The sequence below is a fragment of the Pseudopodoces humilis genome, chromosome 11 (assembly GCF_049639895.1).
Source record: "Pseudopodoces humilis isolate 2021_Gansu_Grassland_sample_001 chromosome 11, ASM4963989v1, whole genome shotgun sequence".
Classification (NCBI taxonomy): Eukaryota; Metazoa; Chordata; class Aves; order Passeriformes; family Paridae; genus Pseudopodoces; species Pseudopodoces humilis.
This window is the reverse complement of record NC_142210.1, coordinates 883,159-897,654: the sequence shown is the minus strand read 5'-3', so window position 1 is coordinate 897,654 and position 14,496 is coordinate 883,159. Positions and strand designations below refer to the sequence as shown.

General features: G+C 39.3%; 1 long non-coding RNA gene across 2 annotated transcripts in view; it reads right to left on the bottom strand.

Moving 5' to 3' along the window:
* Positions 1–4,282: 4,282 nt before the first annotated feature.
* LOC148183494 (uncharacterized) overlaps positions 4,283–14,496 on the bottom strand; it is a 48,994-nt gene continuing 38,780 nt past the window's right edge. For both annotated transcript variants that reach the window (XR_015773497.1, XR_015773498.1), the window contains one exon: positions 4,283–4,475. This is a non-coding gene — a long non-coding RNA (uncharacterized LOC148183494). The remainder of the gene's footprint in view (positions 4,476–14,496) is intronic.

Below are 14,496 nucleotides of genomic sequence, written 5' to 3'. Positions count from 1 at the left end.
TTCAAAACCTGAAAATGTACTTATGAAATACACATAGCAGATTCTTAACTAGCTATATAACATTTCATCTGGCTCACGTGTAGTATTTATTACATTTAGTCCAAGTGATGCACAAAAAATTCTGCAATTAAACATGACAAATCCACTTCCATTATCCATTATTTGTGAGCACACTGAGAAATACCAGCTAACAGGCTGAATTCCTTGCATTTTTTTCTAAATTATCACAGTATTTTCAAATTTCAGCATCATTTCAGAAAATGTTTCATAGACAAATAGGGGAGTACGGGGTAAATTCATCACCACACTGTGATAAATTCCACACACATTCCATATGCACTAAATCTTGTAGGTAAGCTAGGGATGAGTAAGTAGAGCAATTGGTATGGATAACAGAAATCAGGAGATTCCAAATGTTTGATAAAGTGACAAGCTCTGTAGCACAGGGAGGGATGATCAGAAAGTTACCATGGAATGGAATCGCGCTAGGTCTCAGAACAGGATGAAACATCCCAGAGAGGAATGACCACAAAAAGCATCCTGAGCCAAAGGTTTTGGCATTGCTCCTGCCAGAAGCAAAGAGAAACCAGTGTTCTCTGTCAGAGCCCATCCTGCCTGCACACCTGAAAACAGAACAGACACAAGAAAGGGCTGAAGCAGAGCAGCCAAGTGGATCATTTCAATATTTCAATACATGTTTTTAAATTACATTTTTCAGCAAATGCAGGACAGGTAATTCTGATATTGGAAACAGCTGAAACTTATGATTTTCTTTTTACCCCACAACTAAAAGCAGGAAATTATCTTCAAATTTATAGTGCAAAACCAAAGAGGTGCATTTGTGACACTCCAATGCTGTGCCACTAAAAGCATTTACTCAAAGTCATGCAACTAGAAAATGGGCCACTATAGCCAAATTGCTTCTTTTAGAAATAGAGTGGTTTGAAGATAGTTGGCTGCTAGTAGATTACAGAATTACAACTTTGATTTGATATTAGCAAGGCTGGAAAGTCTGCACTTTGCTGCTTCTGTAACACATTAGAGCATTTGTGCAATTTCAGCTGAACTAATCTGGCACCCCATTGACATCAAAACTTTGCATGAGAGCTCTATAGCATACAAAGACTTCAGTTTGTGACAATTCTTTCATTTGATGGCCTCTGAAAATAATCCTGTCTCAAGTAGACAGGATTACTTTGCAAGTTTTATTTTCTCTTATCAAAATACCAAAACAGATTTTGAAGAGGAAAAACTGAAATGAATCCTCCAGGCCAAATAGACTCCACTTTATTTACAGAAGAAAAACGAAAAAGTAAAAAAGAACAAACAAAGAAAAAAAACCAACCCAAATCCACACAAACAGAAGAAACCAAAGCAAACAAAGCAAACCACCCCACACTGGAGAAGGTTGGTAATGTTGCCTGGCATCTACCAGACTCATCTCTGCCCACTGTTAAAGCACAGGGCACTTGTGTAACTGAGAGAACCGCTCACAAACCCAAATCCCTGCTCACAGGCTTCAGACCCTGAGCTTTTAAAGGTCACAGAATTGTTACTGGAGAATTATATTAATTATATCTTGCTTTGGTAAGGTCTTATCACAGATTCAACATTTGTTACATGTGAATTTTTTTCCTCCTACTTTGCATGAAGCTCACAGATCACTTGGGCTGAGGGGTGAAACAAACTCCTGTCTTTTAAATCAGGATAATTCCCTCTCCTTTCCCATTGCCACACCTTAGTGACCAACTGCTTAGAATTTGAAACTGGGCATCCAAAATTAGAGGAAGCTTGAATATTTTGGCTTTTGCCTAATCATGTCTGTCAACAGGCCACAGGAAAACCAGCACATAATGAAATTAGTCCCTGCCAAATTCAACAGCTCCTATGAAAACAGCACCACATAAACTCTCCTAACAGTGGCTTCATTCTGTGCTACATCTCCTCAAGTGACACACTCAAACTGGACTGTTTGATGGGACAGTTTTACTTCTGGGAGCTGTGTTAGTGTGTAACATCTCCTCTCCAGAAGTCCACAGATAAAATACATCATCTTTTTCCTGTCCTGATGTACAGAAAATTACAGGTGAAATGTATCACTCCGCTAATCAAGCAGGGGCTTCCATACCCTTGACACACCTTTGCTATGTGAATATAATTCCTGAGACAGTAAAAAACTGGTTTAATACCATATTAAAGTAATGGAGTTAGATGAAAAATTAATTCCACTGAAAAAGCACCTAGGACATTCTATATATGTATAAAGTACAGCAGCATTTTGAAAAAAAAATATGAAACAAGAAAATAAAAATGAATTTTTGTCTTTTTGGTAGTTTTTGAAAGCAGAGGACAATGAGAATAGTTTCAGGTCTCCCTTTTTTATAGAACATTCCTGCATTCTAACTGAACCAAATCAGTTACCATCCCAAGGGAAGGCACTCCAGGATTTACTTATTTTTAATGAGAGCTCAGTAGTGAAGTACACCAAAAGAGTTTCATGAGTGGAAGAGCAACTCACTAAGTTTTAGTAGCATAATAAAATTATTTACTAGAGGATTTTAAAAAATATTATACTGTTTTACTTGAAAGAAAGAACAGGAAAAAAACCCTGAAAAATATTAAAGGTGCTTCAAAACATTTTTTTCCTTTTGATATTTAATGGATATTTTTATTGCCCTGCTGAGTATAAACTCTCTAGATACATCCAACTGCATGTTCAGTTATGTATTAATCAAAGACAAAATTCCTTAACTAGAAATCACAAAAAGGAAAGGTTTTTAGTACTTCTGTATGGTATTTTAGCCTCAGATTCCAAAATTAGCCCTTTTTCTACATGAAAAAAAAAAAAATCACTGTTTATTTAGGATTAAATATAAGCCCCAAATTAATAAAAAGGGTTTAACTGTTTCAGACATTATAATATTTGGTGTACACTTTGGCCCTCAGATGCAGCAAGCAAGGACAAAGTTCTGGAAAGCAATTGAAAACCTCACTCTCACTTTGAAAGGTGAATTAGGCAGTAATAAACTGCCATAAAACTTTCACGAGCTTCACTGGCCATTTTCCAGAGGGAAGCTAAGGTAATATCCTTGGTAGAACAGTGTAGTGAAATGGAGAAGTCCAAGGATAAAAGGAGTTCTTTTAAAATGCTACTACTCCATCTGTAATCTTAAATATTAGCAAGGCTAGTGCACGTTTTTCTTGCTGAAAGGCCAGGTGTGGCAGTCAGCCCATCACCCAGGATTTATGTTCACAAGTGGCTCAGTGACAGTATTTCTCCTCTGCTGCAGAAACTTCTTATTCCCCTCTGAATAAACCCAAAGCACAGCAGCTCAAACCTGGAGAATTCCTCTAATCCCAGAGCACTGCCCTGTGCTTGGAGGGACCAACCCACTCCCCTAAAGGTTCTTCCTCCCTGAGAGAGGAGGAACATGTCCTGCTTGGGACAGGCTGCTCTATTGGGAAGGCAATAATTCCAGCTGAGCAGCAGTAAATTCAAACCCACCTCCCCATATCATTACAGGCTTCATGAAACAACTCTGCCAAATCGCAAAAACTTGCAGAGATGATAAGAAATTAGAAGAATTTACAAGAACTGTTCGTTAAGAACAAGCAACACCTTCCTGTCCCTCTCTAAATGAGCTATATTTCCATGTGGAATCCATAAAAACAGGCAAATCCCTCAGGATTTTTAACTGCAATCCTCAGGTGCTCAGCCAACTTCTCCAGGGTTACCTCCCAGCCTGGCTTTGTGTTCCAGAGCCTTGAGGAGCAGCCTGCATGGAGCCAGAAGCACACCAGATCCTAATTCCAGCTGGCATCCTGCAAGACTTTGATGGGTCATTTGACCTCTTCGTGCCTCACAGCACGGCTTGAAAGATCCGTGGAAAAGCCACAGCTCCCATGTAAATCAACACCTCTAAACAGTGTTTCCAATGCCCATTAGGATCCCTTCAACTCCCAAAGAGATTACACTGCTGGGAATGGGCTGTGAACACCCCAAAACCAAGGTGAAGGATTTCACATTCTACCACAGTCATTTAAAGAAAAAGACAAACCCTCAGACTGGACAGATTTATTAGTTTCAATTAAATGAATTCTGATCACATCAGTTTTGTGCAGTAGCTATTACATAAATATATTACATAATACTACATAATTATATTACATAATATGTCATATTCTTATATATTATATATATTGTATATAATATATTGTATATTATATATTATATTACATAATACGTTCAGATTATTCAATCAAAACCATGTCCATGCCATCACACAACACAATTCCTGCTAAAGTGAACAGATATACTCTCAAAATTCATCTCACTTTGTCCATATCCTATTTTGTTCATGAGACAGGCATTTTGGTAGGCCTAGGAGGCTTCAGTCTCTCTTTATTCTCCAGTGGAACTCCTCCTAAGGCACTTCCAGAAATATTAATTTTCTTGACCATTAGGGAGAATGCATCTAGCAAAGAGGGACAGAAAGATGTCAAAATTACATTGAGAGGAATAAATTACAACCATTCTAAGTTTTATTGCATATAAAAGTTCCTAAACTGCATGGAAAATGAATTGACAGAGAAATAAGGCAGTCTGCTAGGAATCAAGGATGAAGTTAGTAAAGGCCAAACCAAATTGGGCTCAATTGCTGTGTGCCCTTTTGCAATGGATAATAATAGTCTTGGTGGTATGAAGGAACCCACATTTAACATTTCCTGCTAAAAGGCTTCCCACAATTCATGGAAACAAAGGAGACAGGCAGTTTTATGATCTTTATTGGAATGGAGTTCGCAGCACAAAATTTCTCCCCAGATGGAATGGAAGCAGGATGGATATAAACCCCATTCAGCTGGAGCATGCACCAAATCTGACCTCCAAAAATGTAACCAAGGCCCAGCTTAGAAATTTTAATATAGGAAGGTAAAAAACCATCAAACAAACAAAGCAACCACCAAGAAAACATGACACCAAGCAGTCATCAATCCAAAGATCCCAAGAGGTGAGTGCCTCAATGGCTTTATGGTTTTACATTCCTGACTGAACTGCTGATCCCCTTTGCTGCCTGCACCAGAGGCACCAACAGGGCCACCTGACACTGCTGAAGTGTGAGATCATTTCAAAATCTGAGTTTGTTCATCAAAAGCTGCTACTTGGCAAACCAGGCAGCTCTTCACAGCACAGAAACCAAGATTGGGTATGCTTAATCAAATATATAAATACGTTTAGAGTATACACTCACCTTATAATCTAACCTTAAGAGAACCAAACATTTAATAAACTCTGTTATAAAACCCTGACAATATACTGAACAAAACAGAATGCATCAGCTTCTAATAAAATACACCTCCAAGTTTCTACTGTCAGATCCATTTGCAGCAGATACCGTGTTCATTAGAAAAGGAGCAAATCAGACAAATCACAGTCATCCCAGTTATTTTAAAAGTATTTTTATTTTTACTACAGGACTTTCAGCTTATTGGAGGAGGTCAGGAATTATATTACCTTTGACAAGGTACTCACTATTTTCTCCCTGCCTTAGTTCTAGTTATCAGCTGAAGAATTTGGGCTAGATTTATTACAACTACTAGAGAATTCTCCCCTCTGACTCATGAGAGATGCCTGCACTTATTCCACTCTTCTTGCAAACATAAGTCCAAAAATAGACCAAAATACACTGAGACTTTTGCCCCAGGAGCCTCATGCCACACTAATGAAATCAATGTGAAATTCACCACTAACTTCAAATAAATGTAAGAACAAGCACAAAATTATCTTCTAAGATTTCATACTTATTCAGAACCTTGCAGAAGACCTGAAATTGCTTTAAAACCTTTAATAAATTAAGCTCTACATAATTCTTGTGAACTTGAGCATACCCAATCTGAGCCATAAGCAAGAAAAAGCATTTTAAAAAATGGTTTTCAAATGCAGCTACTAAATTTGTACCTGACTGTGCACAAGACCATTGAGCAACGTGAACTTCATTTTTAGCATTATTACAAGACAACTGGGACAAAATGGTTCTCCAAAAGATCAGGTCCAAATTTTCCAAACTGTGGCCTCTGTAACTTCATGCCAACAGAGAAGAAAAGTCAATAGTCACACTTGGAAATGCAATTGTTTTCAACTTTACCAAATCATGCCCAAAAATATTTATGGCAGAGGTCAGTCACAGCAGTTTTTGTACTCTCTGTACAGTTCACTTTTCCTTCTGCTGCACTGGAATTCTTTCTTGTTACTTTGCATTATGGCACAGTCAGAACTGTTCGGTTTTATGGGGTTTTTCCTCCCCTAAGGTCACCTTTCTGTTCTTGAACCAACCTTCATGGCACCTTAATGGTTTGGGGTCTTTCTGTACATCCTCTCACTAACGAGATTCAGTTCATTGTCTCATGAAATAGCATTTGACACCCACTTTTGTAAGCCCAAAGCAGAACATTTAATAGCAGATATTATCCATGATGTCTTGTTTTACCTCTTGTTAACTACTGCCCCCCATAATCTAATGGAAAAGTAATGGGAAATTATAGACTCAAATGCTTGGTAAGATAGACCATGATCCACAAATTCCTTCGCCTAAGATAAAAGCTTTCCACCTAATCTCTACAGCATTTCTGGAGATATTGTAGACAAGAATTAAGGCAGAAATCACAGCTGAAGTGCATTAAATGATTCACCATCAAACTCAGGCAATTGCCACAGAGATTTGCTAACAAGGTTCCAGACTCTGAGGACAGATGTTGGAGCCTGTGACATATGTTACAGAGCTAATACAAAAAAACCCACAACATTTACAGGTATTTGCTGAGCTGCTGCTTGCTCCCAATTTGCTTTTTCACAGCTCAAGGACAGACTGCTCATTTTCAGAGCAAAGATACCTGCATGTTACTAATGCCCATGATGCCAATATCAAATTTGGTGTTTAAATTTTTATACAACACTTTGCAGTGCTTAGAAGACTTAAGTAAAACCCTTCCAGAGCACCTTCAGGAATAAACTTTTTAGCTGTTGGGCCCTGAAAATACAAGGCATCTGGCTGTAAAAAGAGCAAGGAGAGCCCCAGAAGGCTTAGAACCATCAGGGGCTGCTTGTGGGTTGTTTGGCCCAGAACAAGGTCGTACCAGCACATCCCTGCAGATCAAAAGGGCCTTGACAAACAGGAGAAATGAGCTAAGGAGCATCACACGCTTCAGCAGAGCCAAATACAAAATGCTGAACTTCAGACATAGCCCCAGGTACTGCCACATGTTTGGGATGGGCTGGTGAGGTAAGAGTAGTGCAGAAAAGGTCCTGAGAGACCATTAGTTCTGTTATCCACACAAATCCCCAAATACTTCCTCCATAAAACATAAAATTCTTTCTTTCTTTAATGAAGCAGCATCATATTTAGCAGATGGTGAGTGGGTGACCAGGTAATTGTGTGAAGCAAAGGTTTCAGAAGCAAACGAGATTTTGTTGGCGATAAATAAAGTATCCCCTAAATTCAGCAAAATCCCATAGTAATTTTTCTATTCAGTACAAAACTAATGGGAGAGTCTAACTTTTTATTTACCTTTAGGAATTTCTTATCTACAGCTCCTAGACAATCTTCCCAACAAGACAAGAAATATCCTGCCTCAGGAAGTGAAGCAGCCCTTCCTGTCAGTGAAACCAGGAGCGCTGTTTGCACCGAGATCCCGCTCTGGCAGCCTTTCTTTGACATCCCCCTGTTAAAACAACACCAGAGCAGGAGCAGTAACCTCAGCCAGTGAGAGCTCTTCCACCTTTGAAACAGGGCAAGGTGCACAAGCAGCCTGAGTGCAGAGTGAGGAGCTGCAGGTGAGAGCCCCCACCCCTGGGATTGTCTCCAGGTGGGAAAGAAGAAGGTGAGGGAAACCAAAACGAACCAAAAACCCCAATCTCATTCAACTCTTACTTATTTATTACACAATTTCAGGAAGAATTACACTGATCATCACACAAAAGGTAATTTCAGATAAGGAATAATGAACTACAGTTGGAACCAACAGGAGAGCTAGGTGCATGTGCATATTTGGCATCTTCCACCTGTTTTACAGAGGGAAAAGAGAAGGCTGGTGGTATTCCAGCCTGTGCAGAAGAGGGCATACTCTAGTGGCCAGAGCCTGAACAGCTGTTACGTGACAACCCAAAATAAAACCATGACCAGATTTGGATAAACAAAAATCCAGTGTCACAATCTTAAATTACAACATGTGCATCAGATTAACATCTGAATATGATTAAACAGAGGTAGAGTGCAGAGAGTTAACTTATGGCAGCTCAAGAGACAATCAGGTCCACCACAGGTATATGACAGATATCATCTACTAGAAATAAACCTGCACAGTTTAGCAACTATATGTTTTTAAGGCATCCCTTCCTACACAATTTTATGCAATTACAGATTCAAGTAACAATTCTGAACATATACACTACAATGGGAATAAATGAAGAACAGCAGGATCAAATTCAAAATAAATAAACCCCAAGTAAAGCAGCTTAGTATGCTTGTTAACTCGAACATCAGAGCAAAAAAGTATGCTCAGCTTTCACTCCAAGAGAAGTCCACAATGTTTCAGTGCAAAAAGAGCTGGGGCAGTTAAGACTCACTAAAAATAGTCAGCTGCATATTAATTCAGGAGGTGAGAACATTAGACTTAGGCTAAAGTATTTCTGCTGCAGGGTAGGGGAAAAGGATGCGCTCATTCCATAGGCAGAAACATTGCTTTTCTGTTCTGTAGAGCCTTTTATCCTTTTATTGACAGGGAACACAAGAAATACTGGAAGACCTTTTTGCCTCCTGTGGACAGCTAATCCTAGACCTCTGCTTTGGATCAACTTGTCTAAGCTCACACAAGACACCCCACAGGACTTGTCTGAATTGCTTTTTGTTTAAACTTAAACAAATATGTAGATTCTTCACTTTAGAGCTGCCAGAAATTAATATTACATCAAAATTTTTAAGACCCATTCATTGACTATGATTCTTTTAAAATTGTATGTAAAAGAAGTTTCAGCCTAACTGCAATTCATGTTAATATGAATTAGCTGAATGCAGCACTGCTGATGAAGCTTCAAGGTACTTACTAGAGGAGAAGCAAAGTTCTATTTTTGTAAAAAGCATTTTTTTCAAATGATCCCTGGCAGCCTCTGTAACATTTCAGGTTATTTGCCAGTAGGGAGTACAGTCCTGGGTAAAACAGCAGTCCTGTGCCTGGGGATGTCTGCCCCTGGGTAAATCAGTAAGAACTGAAAAAAAAGAAGAAAAACCACTTTACAATGAAGTGCATTGGACAGCAGGGCAGCTCTTCAGTGTTGCTAGTTATTTTGTCTATGTGTTTGCACCCATAAAAACCTATAAACTGTCTGCAAAACCGCAGTGAGGACTGACTGGTGTGGCAAAGATGAGCTGTGTTTTGTGATGGAGAGTCTCTCTCTGTGCAGCAGCAGCAGAATAGGAAGTTGGCACCGTGGGGCTGTGAGTGGCAGCTCTGGCTGCAGGTCCAGGACTGGAGACAGATTATCCTCCCTGTGCAGCTCAGCACATCACTCATTAAATTGGACATTCTCCTCTATTTCTCCTGGTATGCCATGTCTTCAGTCAGGAGACCCTAAACCCTCAGTGATCTACTACACACAAACACACACCCCTCCATCCTTTACAAGGTTACCTGTCCCGTTATGGACTTCGTGGTTAGATTCTTTTTCTTCTTAAACTGAAATTGATGAGAGAGAGGCAGTTTTCTCTCATTCTGTTTCGGTTGTTTTGGTTTTTTTATCAGCATTACATGTATACAAGGTACAAGGAGTTATGTGTACTAAGATAGGCACAAAATGGTTAACAAAGATTTTCTTCAAGGTCTTTTATATGTCTATTTAATTAACAGATGTTAACTAAATTCTTTTTCTTAGTGACTCAATGACTTAACACTTATGTACTGCACTGTGGCATTTTCTATTCAATCACCTACTACTATTTAAAAACTTCTAGAAGAAGATGAAGAAGAAAGAAGGACAAGAGACAACACCTTAAATCCTCCATCTTGTCTTCTGTTCTCTAAACTACTTTAAACTCTAACTTTTTCACTCAGTGACATAAGAAAACTTTTTAATTTACACATTTACATTCTCAGATTTTCTATTTAACAGTTATTTTCAGGATGTTATATGAAATTCAGTGCTTTCTTGGATGTCAGAGCCAGGTATCAGAGATAAGGGCACGCTCTCTGTGCCTCTGACTCCAACAGTTGCCTTCAGTTTTCAGCTCTTTATAGCAGGTAAAGCGTGACAAGTCATCACCACCTGCCTACCAGTACCAACCAGTTCATACAGTGTGTCCTTACCAGAATGCTGAAGCACTTTGTTGTACTTGTGTGCTTAACTTCCCATTTTCAGTGTCAAATCAGGATATGAATTTCAGGTCTAGTGAATAATGGGATCTCTGGGATACATCCTTGAAATAGCTCTCACATTGATTTCTCAGCAGAGCAAATATCTTTCAGCTCAAGAAGGTCCCAGCAGAAAAGAAGGCAGCTCCCCACTTCTCCCAGCACCACACTTGGAGAATAACACATAAAAATTCATTACTGCAAGTTTCCTGTGATTCTTTCACTCCTGAGGCAAAGCCTTCACCATGCACTGAAGTCAGCCTTGTCCTTTCAGTCTCCCTGCAAAGATTTACTGGATTATTTCTTTGCTCTATCCCACTCCTGTCAATATACCAAAATTCAGCAGAATAGTGCATATGACATATCAAACTGGCTCTTTCCAGTTAAGGATTAGGTGTCCTTGAAGTCTTGTATTTTTTACAGCTGCGCATACGTCACGTTCCAGTTGTGCCAAATGAAACTCTACATAAATATAGAGAAGATTGATTGAGATCCAGCACTAAAAAAGTCTAAAAGAGCAAATAAATTATCTCTATATTCAGATGGAAACAAATTCTTGGGACTGGGACTGTCCTTCCTGGTTAAGCTCAGGTATCTCATATTTCCTTAACAAATATATTAGGGAATTTGTTATTCCCTTTACAAATACATGCATTTTCGTTCACTTAACCCACACATCAATGTAATAACCTCATCATAAGCTCTTTTGAATAGGAAATTCAAGTGTTCTTCACATCAGAAGAATGCTTTTGCCTCTCTAATTTCGTATTTGGCAAGGATCATGCCCACCACAGCAACTTCCCATTAATTTTGAAGCCTCAAGATATCTCAAGGATTCTCACTACTTCAAATAGTAGGTTCAGAAAATCACATGGACAGAAAACTCCAAAAAATTAATATTACAGAACTGACTGTTGGTCAGACTCTGACTTAGAGCAATATGGTACAATATGAATTAACCCAGGCAACCTGATATAATTCCAGACTGTATTTGTGCAGGGTGAAATAACTAAGCTTTCTACATTCCTCTGAACTCAGTTACCTACAGGATCTTTGGTTTCACATTTTCGCACATGCAGCTGGCAAAATTCTCTCTCCCATTTGCAAACTGAAAGCTAAGCCTGCAGCACTTGAGCTCGCCTTCTGCCATATGTTTCAGTTTCACAGGTTTGGTCTTCTGTTTGCAGAGTCTGAGTGTGGGGTTTTCTATTCTTAGCATTTCTGCCTGATGGAAAGCTTTTTTTTCTGGAGACTTGTAGCAGAGAGATCACAAAAGCTCCAAGACTCAGGTTCCAAGCTCTGCAGCATGCACTTCTCCTCTGATGGTTTTTACCTTTTACTCATCCAAGGCCCAGCTCAGGCAGCAAGAACACATGCTGGACTGATCCACAGCTTCCCATATGTACTGAAAATGGGCCTTCTTCTCCTTGGCAACAGTAAATAATCTAATAAAAAAGACACTGCATCTTATAAACAGATTGTTATTCCTTCGCAGATCTCTCCAAGGGCCAGCAAACTTTGACCCAGCAGATTGACATCTCCAGGTGTATCAGATTTAAAAAGAAAATACCCAGAATCTCTGTCAAAATACCTATCATTTGCTTACACAAACCACATGCCACCTCAGCTGTTTGAGAGCACTCTGATCCTAAGGTCCAAATCCAAATGGGAATGTAAATGTTCTGAGGTGGCCAGTGGCTGGGTGCCAAAGGGCAGCTTTAACTAAGGTCACACTGTGGCTGCCAACAGGGAGACAAATGTATTTATACATTTTAAAGCAGCCACAACAGCTTTAACTGATCCCACAAAGGAATCGATTGCTCACTGTCTCTCCCAGTGCAAGAGAAGGGGGGCATCAAATGAAGCTGCATGTTACTGGTTAAAACAACCAGTGAAGAGACTTTCAGGCAGCATGCAATTGATCTTAGATAAAAATTAATCTATCCTGTCTCAACCATTCGTTTCTGGGCTCTCATCTAATTGTACTCATGCAAGACCATTAAGTTAATTAAGTTTAGAAGATCAAAAGCATCTCAATTCCAGATGAATCTGATGAATCCATATAGAAATATCTTTGGGAACCAGCTTTTTAGTCATGGGGATGATTCTCCTTGGTCAGTGCAGGATCATTCTTCAAAGTATTAAGACCATCCCTATCTACTTTTCAATACTCCCTTCTTTCATAAAACAAAATATTCATAGACTGCATGTGGATACTGTAACTCATGACCCAGTGATGTTAGTTACTTTTTCAACTTCTGGGACTTTCTAAGGCAGTTAGAAATTTCCCAGCTTCCTCATACCATTTGCTTTGATTAGTTAGACCTGGAATTTAGGAAAGGAGCTCAGAATCCCTCCCCCTTCTGTGCCTCAGAGAGCTCTGATACCTTCCTGTTATATGGCACTATGCCCCTTTAAAACAAAACTGCTCACAACTTCCAAGTTCCCTTTTCACAGAACAAATTCAGCTCCAAAATTCTGTCCTACATCAGACCCAGCTCTAACATTACTGATTATAGGTTTCTCTCCTCTCCTCCCTCCTACTATTGAAAGTATGTTTCAGATTAATTTCCCTACACAGGTATTAGCTGTAGAATTAAAAAAAAAATAATAATAAATGAAATATTTCATCCCAAATTTCTGAGTACTGGAGATATTCCCAAACAATTTGGTAGGAAAGTACATTTGGAATAAGAAAGAGGCTGCTTGCATTTCACTTCAAATTACCATTTGCCACTTTGGATTTATTTTGCAGTCCACTTCATTAACATGCTCTGCTGTTGCCAAACACACCCATGCAATTGTTGCCCTATAGAATGAAAATCCAGCTGTACACACAAGGACCCAGGTGTCAAGGCATATTTAGAAGAATAGCAACTATTGGAATTGATGGAGTTGCACACTTAAATGCTGCAATGGAACTGGGGTCAATTTTTAGACACAAATTAAGACAATGCAGAAGCTAAAACCACTCAAGAGGAAAGTTTTTCATGGTCTTGGCTCCACTGCCAGTGTTGTGACCTCTTGGATGTTGTCAGTGCTTGAGAATGTCAGATAAGACTCATTACAGAGCAACCTGCCTGAAATCCAGTGACCTCTGACACCAAGTGGATCAGACTAGACAATCTGATTACGCCTTCTGTGAACCTCCTAAGAGCCATGGATTAGATCCCCCAGTGAAAAGGCTTGGCAAGGCCCCCCACTGCTCTCAGAGCAGAGGTCCTGCCATCAGCATTTCCAGACAGAAATCAAAGTCAACCTTTCAGTCACCTCCCTTGAAGCTGACAATATTATTCTTTTTCTCAAACAGTAAGAACCAGAAAGCAGCTTGGAATTTCTGTTTTCTAATAGTTCTGCTGGAAGCATTGAGTGGAGAAGCTGGGAATTTGTGACTTGGAATTTAGACACGAATCAGCAAAGTTGGAATACTCCACTTGGCAGAGTGCCCTTGAATTAGAGGAAACTGTAAAAGGAGCAATTCTCACAGTTCCAGCTATTGAGGTTTGTGCCCTAATTCTGCACAGATCCACACACATGGTGCTGCTCAATGAATAGATGGTGCTAGTGATTCTTGTCTCTCCCATCATTAAGTTTTATCCATTAAAAACACAAGTTTCTCCATGCAGACCTATTTTTATGGTAAGTAATACAAAAGAGTAACTTAGAAAAGAAAAATGGTGGATTGACATTTGCTGTATTTAGCCAAGGACTACACAGATAGGATTTCAGGTACATGAAAAGCAGGATGAGTCAGTGCATGAAAATGCTCAAAGGACAATGAAGTATGAGAGATCCACAAAGCAGAAGCTGTGAATTGTGACAACTACTTGTTTTTAAAATACTTACAAAACAATTGCCTGCATTTTCTAGCATTCTCTATAAATTAAAGTTCAGCAAAACAAAGCCTGTGTGCCTGCAAGACTGAGCAGTAGTCCTGCTCCAGATAGATTTATTCTTTTTTAGAAAACAAACAAACAAACAAAAACCCACCAAATAGGAAAGCAAATAGGAAGCTGGTAAAGCCAGGCTACTTGACAAGCACAGATCCAGCTGTGCACATGGACTGGTCACCTGCCAGGGATGGAGAACTTCCCACTG